Genomic DNA, 15637 nt, shown 5'->3' on the forward strand with positions numbered 1-15637 from the left:
TCCTGCCAAGGCTTGCTTATGGAAGCAACACAACTATAACCTATGCTTGCTCCGTTAGCATGACTAAGCAGGCCAAAACCAGAAAATAACCTGCATGGTGACAGAACTTTTTCATTTCTGAAAGACTAAGCCAGGCTCAGTGAACTGGCTCAGATATCGAGTGAAGATCAGGAACTCTCACAAAGTGTACTACAAGGATGACTTTTGCAATAAAACACAGTCCTCTAGGAGTGGTGCCAGAGCCTGTATGAACTGCATCTGACAAACTCTATGTGTTGTTTCATTAACAGTCACACATTTCAATTTCCCTCTTGTTGCATTTGAGATTGATTCAATGCCATACTTGCCTCAGAAGGAAAAAGGCCTTAAATAAAAAAAAGACACAGATGTGAACAATTAAGTAAACAAGAACATTTTACAAAATCCCCAACCAGCAAACTACTGCTGTTGCTTTCTCTCTGTCAAGATGACCTTGCTAGTATCCCAGAATAAAAATACACAGATAAGCACCAAACTCTTCTGCTCATCTGTGATAGAAACATGGATTTCTCTATCTAAGAAATGCACCTTTCTCCAAATGAGGTTTAGCAAATACTGTTGTCTTGCTGAAACTCTGCCATTCTACACAGACGTACATCCATTAAACAGTGGTACACAATAATAGCAGCACTAACAGATAACACAGCAAAGTTAATGTCTTAGAACACGTTAGCTTTGCAGTTTATTTTTTTCCTATAATGGTCTGCTTTAATACTATCTAATGCACAGACTTAATAGTAAACTCTCGAGTATCTTCTAAATGTCATATGTGACAAAAGAGAGATATTTAAAAGCATTCTTTTTGACACAAAGAGAACAATTCTTCTTTCCTGAGCACCATCCCACCCTGTAAAATTGTCTCTTGGGGGTACGTCCATAGCTGGGTTAGGGCCCCTTTGCCATGCCCAGTTATCACCACAGGGTCAGCCTAGTACAAGTCCCAGTCCCTTAGCCTTTGAAGTGGGCCCCACCCTTGCAGGTGTGATTAATTTATTATGGGTGGGGAAAAGCAAAAGTTCAAAGTCAACAGAGAACAAGCGCATCCTGCGGTCAACAAAAACAAAAGTATCAGCGGCACCAGAATGGATGGCTAGCAGCTTTACTGGAGTCCTTACAGCCAGGTAGCCGTGCCAGTCTCTCCCTGTCAGGCTTGCTGGACTCCACACAGAGCTGGGTCAGCTCTGGTGTGGGGATTCCTGCTGCTGCTTCTGGGCCCGACGCTAGCAGTTCTCATCTCAGGGCTTCCTCCTTTTAAAGCCCTCCTCCCTACCATGCATGATTGGCAGGTCTGGAGTCATCCTCACACTGAAGGTTGGCTAGAGGGGACCCTAAATCCAACCCTGATTTACATGCTTATCTGAAGCCTGAATATGAGTTCATCAGCTTTAATATCCTGCTAAACTTGCAATCTTCATATAAAGATAGTACAGTGTATGGGGATAACATTATGTGATGTAATCCATATGCTGCCCAAATGTACACAAAAGAAAATGAACACCAAGGAAAATGTGTTGGAAAAAGACAGAATAAGCCAAACTATGCTTTTTTTGGGGGAAGTGTAGGGAATAGTGGGAGGTCAGAAAGTGGTCACCATGGCTACTTTCTGTAGCTTAATGTCAAGACAGTTTTTGGATCAGACGAATTTATCAGCTTCAGACCCTGAACAAGATAACTGAAACATGTTAATAACAAAAGAACCGGACAGCAGTGAACATAGTTTGAGAAATATGACACATTCCACAAGAAGTCCTCCCCATCTCAGCCACTCTTTAGCTTTCTACAAACCTTACACATAAAGCCTGACTGAGTGCTGCTTCGTATCTTACCCATTAACATGTACCATAAAGAGACCCCAGATTTGAAAGATTTTTTCTGTTAGTCTTATGAAATGATCCCGTGTTTAATCTATGATGTGGAGGCCACCAGGCCGCTAATGAAAACAAACCTGGCAAGAATGACCTTGCAGGCAAAATTCACATGGCCTAGTACCAATGCCTGTATCTGCATAAACTTACATGGCTTTCTCCCTAGGGCCATGGCTTCTTGTGCCACAATCTGGTTAAGATTTTGGTGGTATGTAGGTTTTGTTTGTTTATAAATAGGAGTCAAACCTCAGTCTCCTACCAATAAAGCTGAATGGACAAAAATATCAGAGCCACAGTGAGTCACTGTATTTTAACCCCTGTGACCAGAAGACCACTAAATTACTCCTGTGACCAGAAGGCCACCATATTATCCTATTTCTTGGCATAGACAGTGCATGTCCACAAAAAACTCTTTCTTCAAATGTAATTCTAGTTATCTAGTTCAAATGGTTTCACATAAAATCATTTACTTGAATTCGAGAACCATATATAAATAAAATAATATATTCTCTTAAAAATAATGCTGCAAAGTCTTCCCTTTCAGTGATACAAGGGTTAATAACCTAAAACAGAAGTGCATATCATGTCACACCTTCCATAAGACATAACGACAATTGCTTTTTAAAATTATTTTATTTACAACACTGGTATCATCAATAATGTGATTACAGGTAACGGCTGGGGGTGGAAGTTACAATATAAGAATTTTTATTACAGGCATTTCCAAAGTACCGACCACCGTAGTACCTAAACCATTGCTCATTTGTCATTGGTACATAAACTTGTGGGAGATAAAAGTATATTTTTTCAGTGGAATGGAGAGGGATGGAGGAGAATGAGGAGTAGAGCTGCTTTGTCACAAGGCTTCTCCCTTTTGACCCCTCAGGGGAAGGCCCATAGACCTCATTTAAGAAAAGAAAAGAAAAAAAGAAGCAGGATAATGCAGAAAGCATCTTAATAAGCCTAGATTAGGCTTTTTTTCTTTTCTCCAGGGGAAGGAACTTCATTGTCTTCATGCTTTCTGTGGTGCTCTGCTATCATACTATGAAATCAGCAGTCAGAAGGGAAATGAGCTGGTTAGAACCCTGCTATCCCAGAATGCCCTAGTGGGAGGATTCTGATTTGTTTCTTCCCCTTAGGCTGTCTTGCACTTTCTGTCCTTGTCTGTCAGACCAATTTCAGATAATTCAGTGCTCTACAACCCGAAGGAGAAGAAATGCAATTATTCTAAAAATTAAAACCTGGAAAGAGGGTGAGACTCAGACCATTTTTGCATTTTATTTTATTTTTTGGTCAGTTATTTTTGACATACAAGATAGAAAGCGAAATCCGTCATTTCAAGAGAGATTACTTTTCTGATGTAAGTAGGATTGGATTTCTTTGGTTGAGGGAGCAGAGTTTGGCTCTTTAGGATGAACAGCACCACATGGTTTTGGGCAGGTAGACAATAAACATACTAGCACATTCATCTTCGCAACACAGTATTTTTTAGTTTCAACAGGGACCCAGCTGTGAGCAGCATTTGCATTTATTTAAAATATCTTTCTACAGTTAATGTTTGCTCCTAATTGCCTCTCTCTCCACTTCCACATTCACTTAAATTAGAGGTAAGAAATATGTTATCCTTCTCTTTGGTTGCTTAAATCACTGTTAGCTAAAGCTTTACTGGGAAAAAAATGGATATTGGCCAACCCTGAGGGGTTTTTAATCTGTCAGGATTGGGCCAGTGTCCTGGGTTAAATGGATGCTGTGCCTGAGAAAATGCAGTGTTTCTAACCACTGGGGAAAGGGACTGGGTTAGGGCACAGATGTAGCCAGTCCCTGGTTCCATGTGTAACCCACACACCTTCTGGGTGTGGTGTTCTGTCCCTTCTAGTGGAACCAAGACCACTTGGAGAAAGAGTTAAATGAGTCTGCTCTACAACCTTAGCTAACAGGCAGCTGGCTTTAAGCTCATGTGGTAGAGTGGGGTGGCCAACCTGTGGCTCTGGAGCCACAAGCGGCTCTTCAGAAGTTAATATGCGGCTCCTTGTATAGGCTTCGGGGATGGGGCTACAGGAACCAACTTTCCAATGTGCCAGGCGTGCTCACTGCTCAACCCCTGGCTCTGCCACAAGCCGTGCCCCCACTCCACCCCTTCCAACCCCCTCCCTGAGCCTGCCATGCCCTCGCTCCTCCTACTCCTTCCCGGAGCCTCCTGCATGCCACAAAAAGCTGATCAGGAGATGTGGGGAGGAAGCAGGAGGTGCAGATTGGTGGGGTTGCCGGTGGGGCGGGAGGTGCTGGGAGTGGGTGGGGGGTGCAGCTGAGAGGGGGGCTGCTGTCATATTACTGTGTCTCTTTGGCAATGTACCTTAGTAAATTCTGGCTCCTCCTCAGGCTCAGGTTGGCCACTCCTGCGGTAGAGGGTCATGCACTAAGCTCCAAAGGTCCCCAGTTCAATCCCGCCTGCTGACGACTGGGGTCCGTCAGCATTACACATGCACTTCCATCTACTTTCTCAACTGACTCTCCTCTTTTTTCCCCATCAGGTCCTGCCTCCTTGCTTGCAAAGGAAGGCAGCAGGAGGTGCAAAATGTACAGCAGCAGCAAGAACGATGTCTTCCTTGTATGGATCCCAGAAGGACTCCATCACCGTTAGCCCATAATGGAAGACTCCTCTGAAGCATACGGAAACACTATACCTGCAGCCCACCTCAGCCCCACTGCAAGACTGTAACAATGAGGAAGGAAATGTGCCATCCCTCCACAGTAATGTTAATTTTTCCCATGCTTCATAGGTAATAATAACTATACAGTATCAACTTGGAAGCTTTGAAGCAGAAACCAATGCAAGAGGAAGTAAATGCATTGGGTTAAGGAGCAAAAGGTCTGAACACATTGCAACTGAGTAAAGGAAGTTTTGTAAATGATTACGTATGTGGTAACTATATGCTGAGATTATCAGAAGGAACCCAGAGAATTAGGTGGCCAGCACCCACTGAAGTACAATAGTAGCTGAGCATCTAACTCCCTTAGGCTCCTTTAAAAATCCTCAAACGAGACTCTGATCTCTTTTATCTCAGTGTAAAACCACTGTCTATTCCTCATATACTCCCATCTAACCAAGAGTATTTTCAGGACTAAAGTGCTGTCATATTACTAGATAGCAATTGAGTTCCTTAAGCCATAATAATTGGGTCTGACAGAGAAAGGGGAAAGTTAACTTAGTGAAAGTAAAACAGATGTATTTAGCAATCCATGATAGTTATGCTAAAAGAAATGAGGCAGTCTTCAACTGCAAAGTGTGTTGACTAATGTGTTTGACTTTCAGAGGAAAACAGGGTCCTAATTAAGGGTTAAATGGATCATTTCAATCTGAATTAATTTTAAATTACAAAATAAAGCTGCTGGTAAATAAGAGCCTTAGTATTCAGCCCTTCAGCCCCTTATACGCAGAGCAATATCACCAATTCCCAGCCATAAACAGGAGCTAATGACCTGAACCAGCACTGACTAAACAGATGATTTCCAGGACCTGCTATTTGAGGCCTGACAGGGCCCATTTGCCTGTACAAGGTCAAAGCTACTGTTTATATGCAAAATGAGCTGCACTCCACAATCCTACAGGAACTCCATTCTTTGCACTCTGAATGGAGGTAGAATGCTTTGAGGCAAGGCTGAAGCATTTCAATACACTGGAAGTGGATATATGCAGTCATTAAACACCCTGTGCAATGGGCAGCATTTATAAAGTGATCAAGTGTTCTTTTTATTTGCTCCTCTACAGCTCAATAAAAAAAGCCTGAGGGTAAAATGCCACTGTGGCATTAAAACTCAATGTTTAGAAAATAAGGGGATTCAATCAAAAACTGGTATGGCTCATAGACACTTTAACAACCATTCCCCTCCACCTGCTCCCCGTCCCTGCCCCCTGCATGCTTTAACAAGACAGGTGTCAGTAGCCCTGTAATACATTTCAATCTCTTTCCTCTAAACAGAGAATGCTAATGCACCCTCACCCTCAGAGCAGATTGTGTTATGGAAGCCTTTCAAACCACTCCAGCTTTCAGGTGCAGAAACTAGTTGCAGAAACTAGCAGCAGTGAAGGTTCTTACTCCAGACCTGCAGCTTGCTGTGGAGCGAATGCTACAGAACATTTCACCTTAACTCAGTGGTAAATCTTAAACCTTTGGAATGTTCTTCTCACTCTTCAAAAATCATCTGTGCAGCTCTCTTGCACAATATGTATATTAATCTCACACTCCATAGATGCCAAAATGCTGGCGACGGCACCACGTTTGCCATCGGTAAGGAAATCGGACAAAAAATGAGATGTAAGGCAGTTCTCAGGATGTGATAATGAATGGCACAACACACCAGTATGTGATTAATCTCATAACATGCCCACATACATTTTATTTTAATTATGTTAGGCATTTCCTCCCCCTTCTCTGTTATTTCTGTCTTTCGATAAAGAAGAGATTAAATCAGATATCAACTATAAATGAAGATGATCTCAGCACTGCATTTCACACTGCTGATGTCATGCAATTACATTCACTTGGGAAATACAGAGGTAAAATATTAAAACAACACAAAGGCTCTGGCTCAAACAAAGAGCAGAAAATTCAAAGTGAAGGTACAGGTCCTGGCCTTAGTCATCTTGCTATGCATTCCTGCTGCAGGCTTGCGCTGTATTGACAGAACGGTGAAAATGGTTGGGTTTATCTTCATTTTACTGTGGCATCCCTCACAGCCGAAAACAGTGCATTATAATGTAGATTTCCTGCAAACTCCCTCAATGCTGGGAAACACTATTCAACATCTCCCCTTGTACAGAACTATATGAAAATTCACATAATATACAGAACTACATGTGTGTGAGTTTTCTCTCTCTCTCTCTCTCTCTCTCTCTCTCTCTCTCTCACACACACACACACACACACACACACACACATCTCACACACACACACATCCTTCAGTAACCTCTTCATTACCTAGGCATAACAAACACTGAGATTATATAATTATCTTGAAACTTACTCAGTTTTTATTCTATCCTTACTCCCATTTAACTCAATGGGAGCTTTCTGGGCTAAGGACTGAGCAAGGGAGTCAGCCTCTAAATCAAGAACCCTTCATAGTTACATGGTGATGAAGACATAGAGCTGGATATCATCAGCCTACTGAATATGTCCCAGCCCATTCATCTCCTTAGTAACCTCATATATATGTTGAGCAGGAAAAGGCAACAATATAGACTCCAGTGGTAGCCCATGGTAAATAATATTCAGGGAAGGGGATGGCTGACCTATAACTACACTTCACAGAGCGCCGAGAGGGCAGTGTGGTGGGAGTGGTCCCAGCCCCAGCGTGCTGGGTGGGTGGCACAGCCAGAGCACCCCCAGCCACAGCCCCAAAGCACCAGGTGGTTGTCATGACAAGAGCGCCCACAGCCACAGCCCTGGAGCTGGTTAGGGTGCTCCCTACCCCAGTGCTGGGTGGGTGGCACAGTCCCAGAGCCCCCAACCCAACTGCCAGGCTGATTGCACGGCATGGCCCCAGCAACCCCGCCTTGTGAGCACTGGCCCCAGCCTGCCTGTCCCATCCTCTCCACCACAGAAGAGAGGGAAGGGAACTAGAAGCAAGCAGGTGGAGGCCTGGGGGTGGAGCACAGACAGGGCCACACCAGGCTGTGTTGGGAGGGACAGCTTTCCCTATGCTACCCGCTGCCCATTTGACAGATCTAAAAGAATCACTACAGATATTTATGTTTCACCATTGCTAAGAGGAAATAATCAACTAACACAGCCCATGCAATTTCTGTCTCTTACCCAGACCTCTAATTTTATTGACTGGGGTCAGGAAACCGAAGGACACAGGAAATTATCAGAGTTACCCTGCTAATAACCTTCTCCAAAAATGGGAGACTGGCTATTAGTGGCTAGTTAGCCAGCCACAGCGTCAGTATCTAGAATTAGTTTCTGGAGCATGGGCCGCACAATGGCTTCTTTAAAAGCCACTGGGCACCCCCCTCCTACTTGCCCCTTAAGGAAGTGTTCATATCTCAATCAACAATGGACCTATTACTTCATTGCTGTCTTCAACAGCCAGAAAGGTCAAGAGTCCAGCTCACAAGTTGTAACACAAAGCTGTTCCAGCACCTCCATAACTTCAGAGGGAGACACAGACAAACACAAGCAGATTGTTCTGTTTCCCCACCATTAGATGGGTCAGTCTGAATCCAATCAATTTTGCCTGCAAAGTAAAGAGAAAATTCTCCACAGAGAGAGAATCTAAAATCCGAAACCTAGCAGAGGGAGCGACAGAGTCAACCTTAAAAAAAAAAAAATCTGTATGCTTCAATGACTAACATCAGATCTGGAGCATGCCCAGCCTTATGAGTGGAGTCAAAGTGAATATTCCCTTGGTTTAGTGACAGCCAAGGAACTCAAGGATCTAGAGAAATCATCTGCTGCTTTACTGGACAGCGAAACCACAAAACACTTTTTGCCTAGGTGACTCCAATTCCACTGTAGTGAGGAATCTGATCAGCTCAAAGAGCATCTCTGCAATGAAGCAATGACCTATGCACCAACATTAACCCTATTCTCTGTCCTTGAACACCCCAGCCTGGAAACCATAGTATGTCTGGCTGAATTGGGATTGAGAGAGAAAGTTCCCTGAGTTCACTTCCCCACCCATGCAAGGGGATGTATAGCACAGTCCTTGCAGCATTGTGTAAATACACATTTTGGAACCTTCCAAAATATTAAATCCCGTTTCCTAATTATTTCCTTTTTATTTACTTTCCAATTTTATAATGCATTTTTTTTATCCTGTGGTGCAAATAGCTCATAGAATTTCAGTTTATGACAAAGCAGGCTGCTCCTATAGGCTTTCTGTAGACCCATCACTTTAGTATTTTTTTTCTTCTTTCAGGAAATACAAATCTGGGGATGCTTATTTTTTTTAGAGGAGGTTAAAGATGGGCCTGATCCTTCATTCCTTGTGTATCCAACCCCTCTATTGATTTAGGCCCTGTCTACAGTATGGGTGCTACAGTGGCATAGCTATGGCACTGTATGGGTGATACTGTGATCCCATATTGTAGACACAACCTACAGCAATGGAAAGTATTCTTCTGTTGTGGCACTTACCCCTGAGCGCCATAGCTATGTTGACCTATATTTCAAGTGTAGACCAGGCCTTAGCATAGTAATGCAAGATGCGGCGCTTCATGGTGTCAAAACCAATTTTCTTCAAATTCTGTTACAAATCAAAAGCTTTTTTTGGTCAGGAACTTGGTAAGGCAACTTTCCAATCACAATACACTTCTTTATGGATGAGTTTGTTATACAGAAGTTAGGGAATTTACAGTGGGAATAATGACAGAATCTAGTTGCTGAAGGATGAACTTTATCACTATCGATAGTGCAAGCATTCAGAGCAGTGTGACATTGCAATGCCTCTAGAAAAATAACCTTTAAAACGAGCACTTTTCATATATTACATTTGAAAGCCACTCTTAGTACAGAAAACATATTCCATAGCATTTAATCTTACCCATGAGTAAACTTCTGCCATTTACTTCCCACTTCATATTTCACAGTGATCTGTGACCTTAACATATTTTAATCAGATGCCTTTTAAATTGGCTTTACTCCCAGGTCAAGTTATTCAACAGAAACAATTCCTACCCTTTGTTTAATAACTGTTACTGGCAGACATATTAATTATATGTACATAAGAGATAGCTTTATCCTGAGGGAATAACACTGTACTTTCCAACTGTAATCTGTAATAGCTTCCCATTATCCTTTGCAGGCTTCTGTATCTTTTTTTTTTAATGTAGTATATTATAACAATGATTGCTTGTAGCAATGTAGTTAAAAGGCAAACTGTCAAAGATGGTAGGTATAAAACTTAGCCCGACTGGAAAAAGTGATTTTGTTTGTGGGCACACATACAAATGCCTTACACTGTAAGGCTGGTTACATTTCAACCCACTTGCAGCCACTGTTTTCAAAAATATATAAATGTTTCAGTAAGAGGACGACAATTAAAAACTACAAACTTGATTCAGAAAAACAGTTAGGCATGTGCTTAATTCCAGCCCTATTCAAGAACGCACTTAAGCACACATTTCAATGTCACTGACTTCAATGGAACTGACTTGGCTTCGAGGCTCTTCCTGAATAGGGATGCTTTCCTGAATCAGGGGCCGTGTGCTATACAGTAGGTCAAATTGTGAGCTTGTCAATCTTAGAATCTCTCACTCTCTGTTTCTTCAAACCGGTTTATCTTAGTCTGATAGTGGAACATGAAATGTGACTTCCCAGTCCAAGCGACATTGAAAATAATCAGTTTGGATTGCAATGGGCAAAACTAGTCTCTCTCTCTCACACACACACACACGGGAGTTTTAGATGCTTTTTGGCTATCAATAAAAGTCAAGAGTTTCGTTTAAAAAATAAAAGTATATTATAAGGTACCTCTACTTTAGGAGGTACAGGTGTGATTCTCAAATAAATATACTCATGCTAGCTGTCATTGAGCTAATGTTCTAACAACAGTACTGTAGCTATGCAGCATGGGCAGCAACAAATGGCATCATGGACTAGCAGCTGCCCCCACTCCCATACTAATATGCCTGAATCCCATGGGTATGTACATATGCAGCCCAGTTAGCCTCTGCCTCTGCCCTCGCTATCCTGGCTAAGCTACCATATTAAACGCACTAGCTTAACGAGAGCTAGCATGGGTATGTCTGTGTGAGCTGGGTAATCACACCCCTACCTCCTAGTGAGGGCAGACCCTACTATTCCCAGAAGACAAACTAATAACGCGATCTTAACAGCTTCACAGAATACATGTTTTAAAAAAAAACTTTTGTATAAGTATGTGGTAAGTATATGCACCATAAGGACTCCAAATGAGTGAGATAAGAAGGTGTTGCTGTGAATCAACCTTTCTGCAGCCTCCCATGTGTACATGTATGTGTTTTAGAGCGGGTCTTGCCCACGAGTCACTATTAACCTCATTGGTGTGAGGACACCCTCCACTGAGTGTGAACACAGGAAAATGTAACAAGCTCCATGGAATATGTAGGCTGTTCATTAAAACATTCTCTCAGCTATTTTCTCTCTCTGAGAAGATAAGTCAAAATGGTACGTGCCGATCCTCCTGGGATAGATTTAGCCAGTGAGTGAAAAACACATTTCATCATGTGACTAACGTGATCTATCAAGAGCAGCTTAAAAGAGTCATGCAAAAATTTGACACCAAACATTCAGTATAGTTTGCTGGCAAAAATATGTACACACTTTTTTTTTTATTAAAGAACACTGCATTTTTTATAAAATAGCCCTGTTTCTAGTAAAGTGAAAAACAAGGCAGGTGAGGTAATATATTTTATTGGATTAATTTCTGTTGGTGGAAGAGATAAGCTTTTGAAGAAGTTGGCCCCATTAAATATATTCCCTTGCCCACCATGTTTTCTAGCAGAAGCAGGGCAATTTTATGAAAATTCACCTCGTCTCTCCTGGGACTAACACAGTACACTAAAATAGTAGACATTTTGACAGAATATTAATATTTCACCTATCACACAGTCTCACTAAAAACTATGTGTAATGATGAAAATCTGATGTCCCTAATGATTCTCAGTGACCCAAATTGGTGAATTTGGGATTTCTGATAAAAAAGCGTTCTGATTCAGGGGTTTGGATGGCTCAGGGAATTAAAGAGAGTCTCAATTATCCATGTTACCTAATCATGCAGATCCAGGCCAGGTCAACAGTGATTTTTATTAACAACAATATTGTACTGATCATAGGAACACAGAAATTGCCAGACCGGATCAGGCCAAACGTCCATCTAGTCCTGTATCCTCTCTCTGATAATGGCCAGCACCAAATGCTTCAGAGGAAAGAGGAAGAACCAGGCCGTAGCAGATGTGGGATATTCTTCACCCATATTAGGTCTCATCCTTATTTTCAATAGTTAGAGACTGGCTTACACCCTGGAGCATATGGCTTAATATCCCTTCCAAAAATATCTTCATAACAACTCTGGATGTTCTTGTTATCGCTATACATATTTAATCCTTTTTTGGATCTTGCTAAGTTCTTGGTCTGAACGACTCACTGTGCCAATGAGTTCCACATTTTAAATAATACTCATAAAACAAAAAAGTATTTCCTTTCAATCCATTTAGATTTTCCCACCTTTTAATTTTATTCACCGTTTCCTTGTTTTTGTTCAAAGCCGGGGAGAACAGACGCTCCCAATCTACCTTCTCTAGACCAGTCATTATTTTATATATATTTTACCATGTACCTTCTTACTGATCTCTTTTCTAAGGTAAACAGTCCCTAACTCTTCACTCCCATTTTATGCCCTTGATTAGTCTCATCACCTTTTTCTTAACACCTCTCTACTTCTGCAATAATGTTTTTGAGATGGGGTCCTCAGTACTGCACAGTGTTCCGCATGAGGCTGCACCACTGATTTACATAAAGGCATAATATGTTCCGTATTACATCCCATTCCATTCCTTATGTATCCTAATATCTTGTTTGTATTTTGATCACTGTTGCACTCTAAGCAGATGTTTTTGCTGAGCTGTCCACAATGACACCCGGGTCCCTTTCTAACTTAACCGTGTCAGGTGTATGAGTAGTTTAAATTTTCCCTCCAATATACATTACTTGGCATTTATTGACACCTTACTTCATTCCAAAGCTTACCACATACACTAATTGGAGGTAGGTGACCATTACTGTCCCCATTTTGAGATGGAGAAATTGAGACAGAATGGATAAGTGAATTTCCCAAGGTAACACAGTGATAGGACCAAAAACCAAATCTTCTGAATCCCAGTCCTGCACTTTATCAAAAAGCTGTTTGGTGAGTTGGCTGGAGTTGAGGGGATCTCAGTCCAGTTCCCAGCTGACGTGGTAGCACTACTGCAATTAGCATGAATTAGTATTTTTATTTGTAGCCTCAGCAGAGCTGTCAAGTTAATTGGAAAGGAAATTTAACAAATATCTTGCCCCTTCGAGATATTCTTTTAGATCAGATTAGAGGCATGTTGACTGAGCAGTGTTGCTTCTGCCCATGCTGAATCTGTTCTTTGCATATCAATAGAGGGTTTCAGTTTCTTGAGGCTACTAATCTGGTACCTAGAATTCCAAATGACATTTTATACCTTCTTGCTACTACTGAATGTCTACCAGCCTTCATCTCTCTCAAAACTATTTCCCACCTCCATTGCTCAATATACTGTATCAGACTAAACAGATAATTCAGATTGTAACAAAAATTAAAAAGCACTTGCTTTTCTAACAGATCTTAAACAAAAACAAATACATGCAAGAGTAAATAGATATCATCTGTGTTTTACTGTGTCCCCAAGGATTTGTAGTGGGTACACAGAGATGTTTCAGTGATTACTTTGGAGAATAAATTTTCTCTTAAGCAAAGATGTTGTCTTCACAGTTCATCTCTCTTCTCCCAAGTCCTTATTTAATAGGCTGAATTTTCATTCTCCTGCTGGAACTAAAACTTGAAAATTAAACACCTCGGGCCTCTAGGGACAACTCTAAGCTGACAGTCTTCTGACCACAGCTAAATGAATAGCCCAAGGCCACTGAAAAGCTACTATACCACAAAAGCATAATATTCAAGCATTGTTGGTTATATTTTAGCCTTTATTTGGACTTCCCTGGTTTTTGTGGTTTGAAGAAAGAATCTTGTAATTTCTTAACATGGGTTTTTGTTTGCATGAAAAATTCTCTAGCATTCCAAAGTATGTAGTTTACAGACATTTATGTTTGTGTGCTATAGCCCCTAGAGCTAGCTTTAGCATTTATTTTATCAGTAATGCAAGCAACCTATAGGTCTGTATCCTGTAAGACACTGGCTTTGGCCGTTAGCATAAGTTTTGAGTCCTATGGACTTTGGCACAGATAAATGGCCCAACATCACCCCTAAATTTTGAGGAGTGTGTTTACGGGGGAAGTTTGTACATAACACCAGGCAACCACAGGAATATAAACTAACACCAATTTTGGGATATTTTAGGATAGGAATATCCGCAGATGTCTGACCACAAGAATGCTCTGGCAATTTATGACAATAAGCTGAGATCATTAATATACTAAGCTGTAGGAGAAAGGCACCCCAACATTAGTAGGGAGAGGAAATACAAATAAGGACGAGGGGAGAAATCCCTACACTGAATATGCATTAGGCTTAGTGGTAGTAGCATAACGTATTATGTGTGCAGGAGGAGGGGAAGATTCAGGATGATGCCCACCAGTGATAGTGATAGGGAAGATACTGGCTAACATTTCAGGTCGTTCTGCAAGGGATGGTGTGAGTATATGGATGTTCCGATGTACATTTTGTGTTATCTCAATCACCTCCCTGGGTTAGAGTGTTTGTGACTTTGCTAACTGTATTAATAAAACTATTACAAGTACAAAAAAGTTCCTGAAGTGTGATTGTTGTAAGAATGCATATCATGGGCTTGATCTTGGGCCAAGATAACTGGGAATTCTTAAGTAATCAATATAATTAATATACAATCCATCGACCAGGCAACACTACTCAGCAAAGAATGATAGAAAAAGGTGGCAAAAAACAGTTCGGCCTCTTCACTCACTAATTTATGACCTTATGGCAACACAAAGTAGAACAGCTTCGATTTTTATGTAGAAAATAGGAAGAATCAGATGGGATACATTTTATAATGCACACCTTGAAGGCTTAACATTTCATCTATTCTGCAGAAAAGGAGATTGAAAAAACAACAAAAACTGACACGAACTCAGTGCTCTTTAACAGCAATTACTACGTAGGCTGGGAAATCACCAGTAGGACAGGGGGAATTTGGGGTTTTCAGGATTACATTCTATATATTTTTATTTTTTAGTCAATTATTAAGACACATTTTCTCTGCACATACTGGGCCAAATTATCTCCAGACAACAGTTTTCAATCCTACTGGAGCAGAGACAATTTACAAGACCACCAAGCTTGTGCCATTTTCATATAAGAGAATACATCTGATCAAAAGTAACAAAGTACTGTGAACTGTATGAGTTATTGGTTAAAGAATTTCCCTGGGAATCGTTCACACCAGTGACCCCCAACCTTTTTGTCTGGTGGGCGCCAAATGAAGGACCGTGGTGGCAGTCGGGCATCTGCCAAAATGCCGCCACAACCGCCGGCCAGGACGCAGGCGCATTTAGATGCCCCCGTGGGCACCATGGTGCCTGCAGGCACCGCATTGGGAACCCCTGGTTCACACCTTTCACAACTTGAAATGAAGATACTGCTCAAATTTCAATTCTGGGCAACTAGGTTTGGTGAATAAGAATTGTTTGGTGAATAAGAAACTTCTCATGCTAGGGGACACTACAATAATTCACAAAATATCAGGCCAGGTTCACCAGTATTCTAGCTATTTTGAGCCATTCCTCATGTCTGAACCAGGATTCTCATTGCTTTGCAGCACTGGAATACTACTCAGCAGAACAAGCAACCAGTTTGGCTCACAGAGTTTTATAAATCACGTAAACATCACAAAAAACAGTGTTTAGCACCAGTGTTTCTTTTTCCAATAAGTTCCACAATTATCCCAAATTGTTTAAAACAAAAAAGAACCACCACCAACTAACCACAAAGAGGTGAAGTGTTACCATGTGCTGTTCTCTTGTATATAATTAAAAAAAAAATCATCT

General features: G+C 41.3%; 1 protein-coding gene across 2 annotated transcripts in view; it reads right to left on the reverse strand.

Moving 5' to 3' along the window:
• The window catches only part of EPHA3 (EPH receptor A3), a 324372-nt gene that overhangs the window by 103920 nt on the left and 204815 nt on the right, over positions 1 to 15637 (reverse strand). The window lies entirely within an intron of this gene.

Source organism: Gopherus evgoodei, chromosome 1 (assembly GCF_007399415.2).
Source record: "Gopherus evgoodei ecotype Sinaloan lineage chromosome 1, rGopEvg1_v1.p, whole genome shotgun sequence".
Lineage (NCBI taxonomy): Eukaryota > Metazoa > Chordata > Testudines > Testudinidae > Gopherus > Gopherus evgoodei.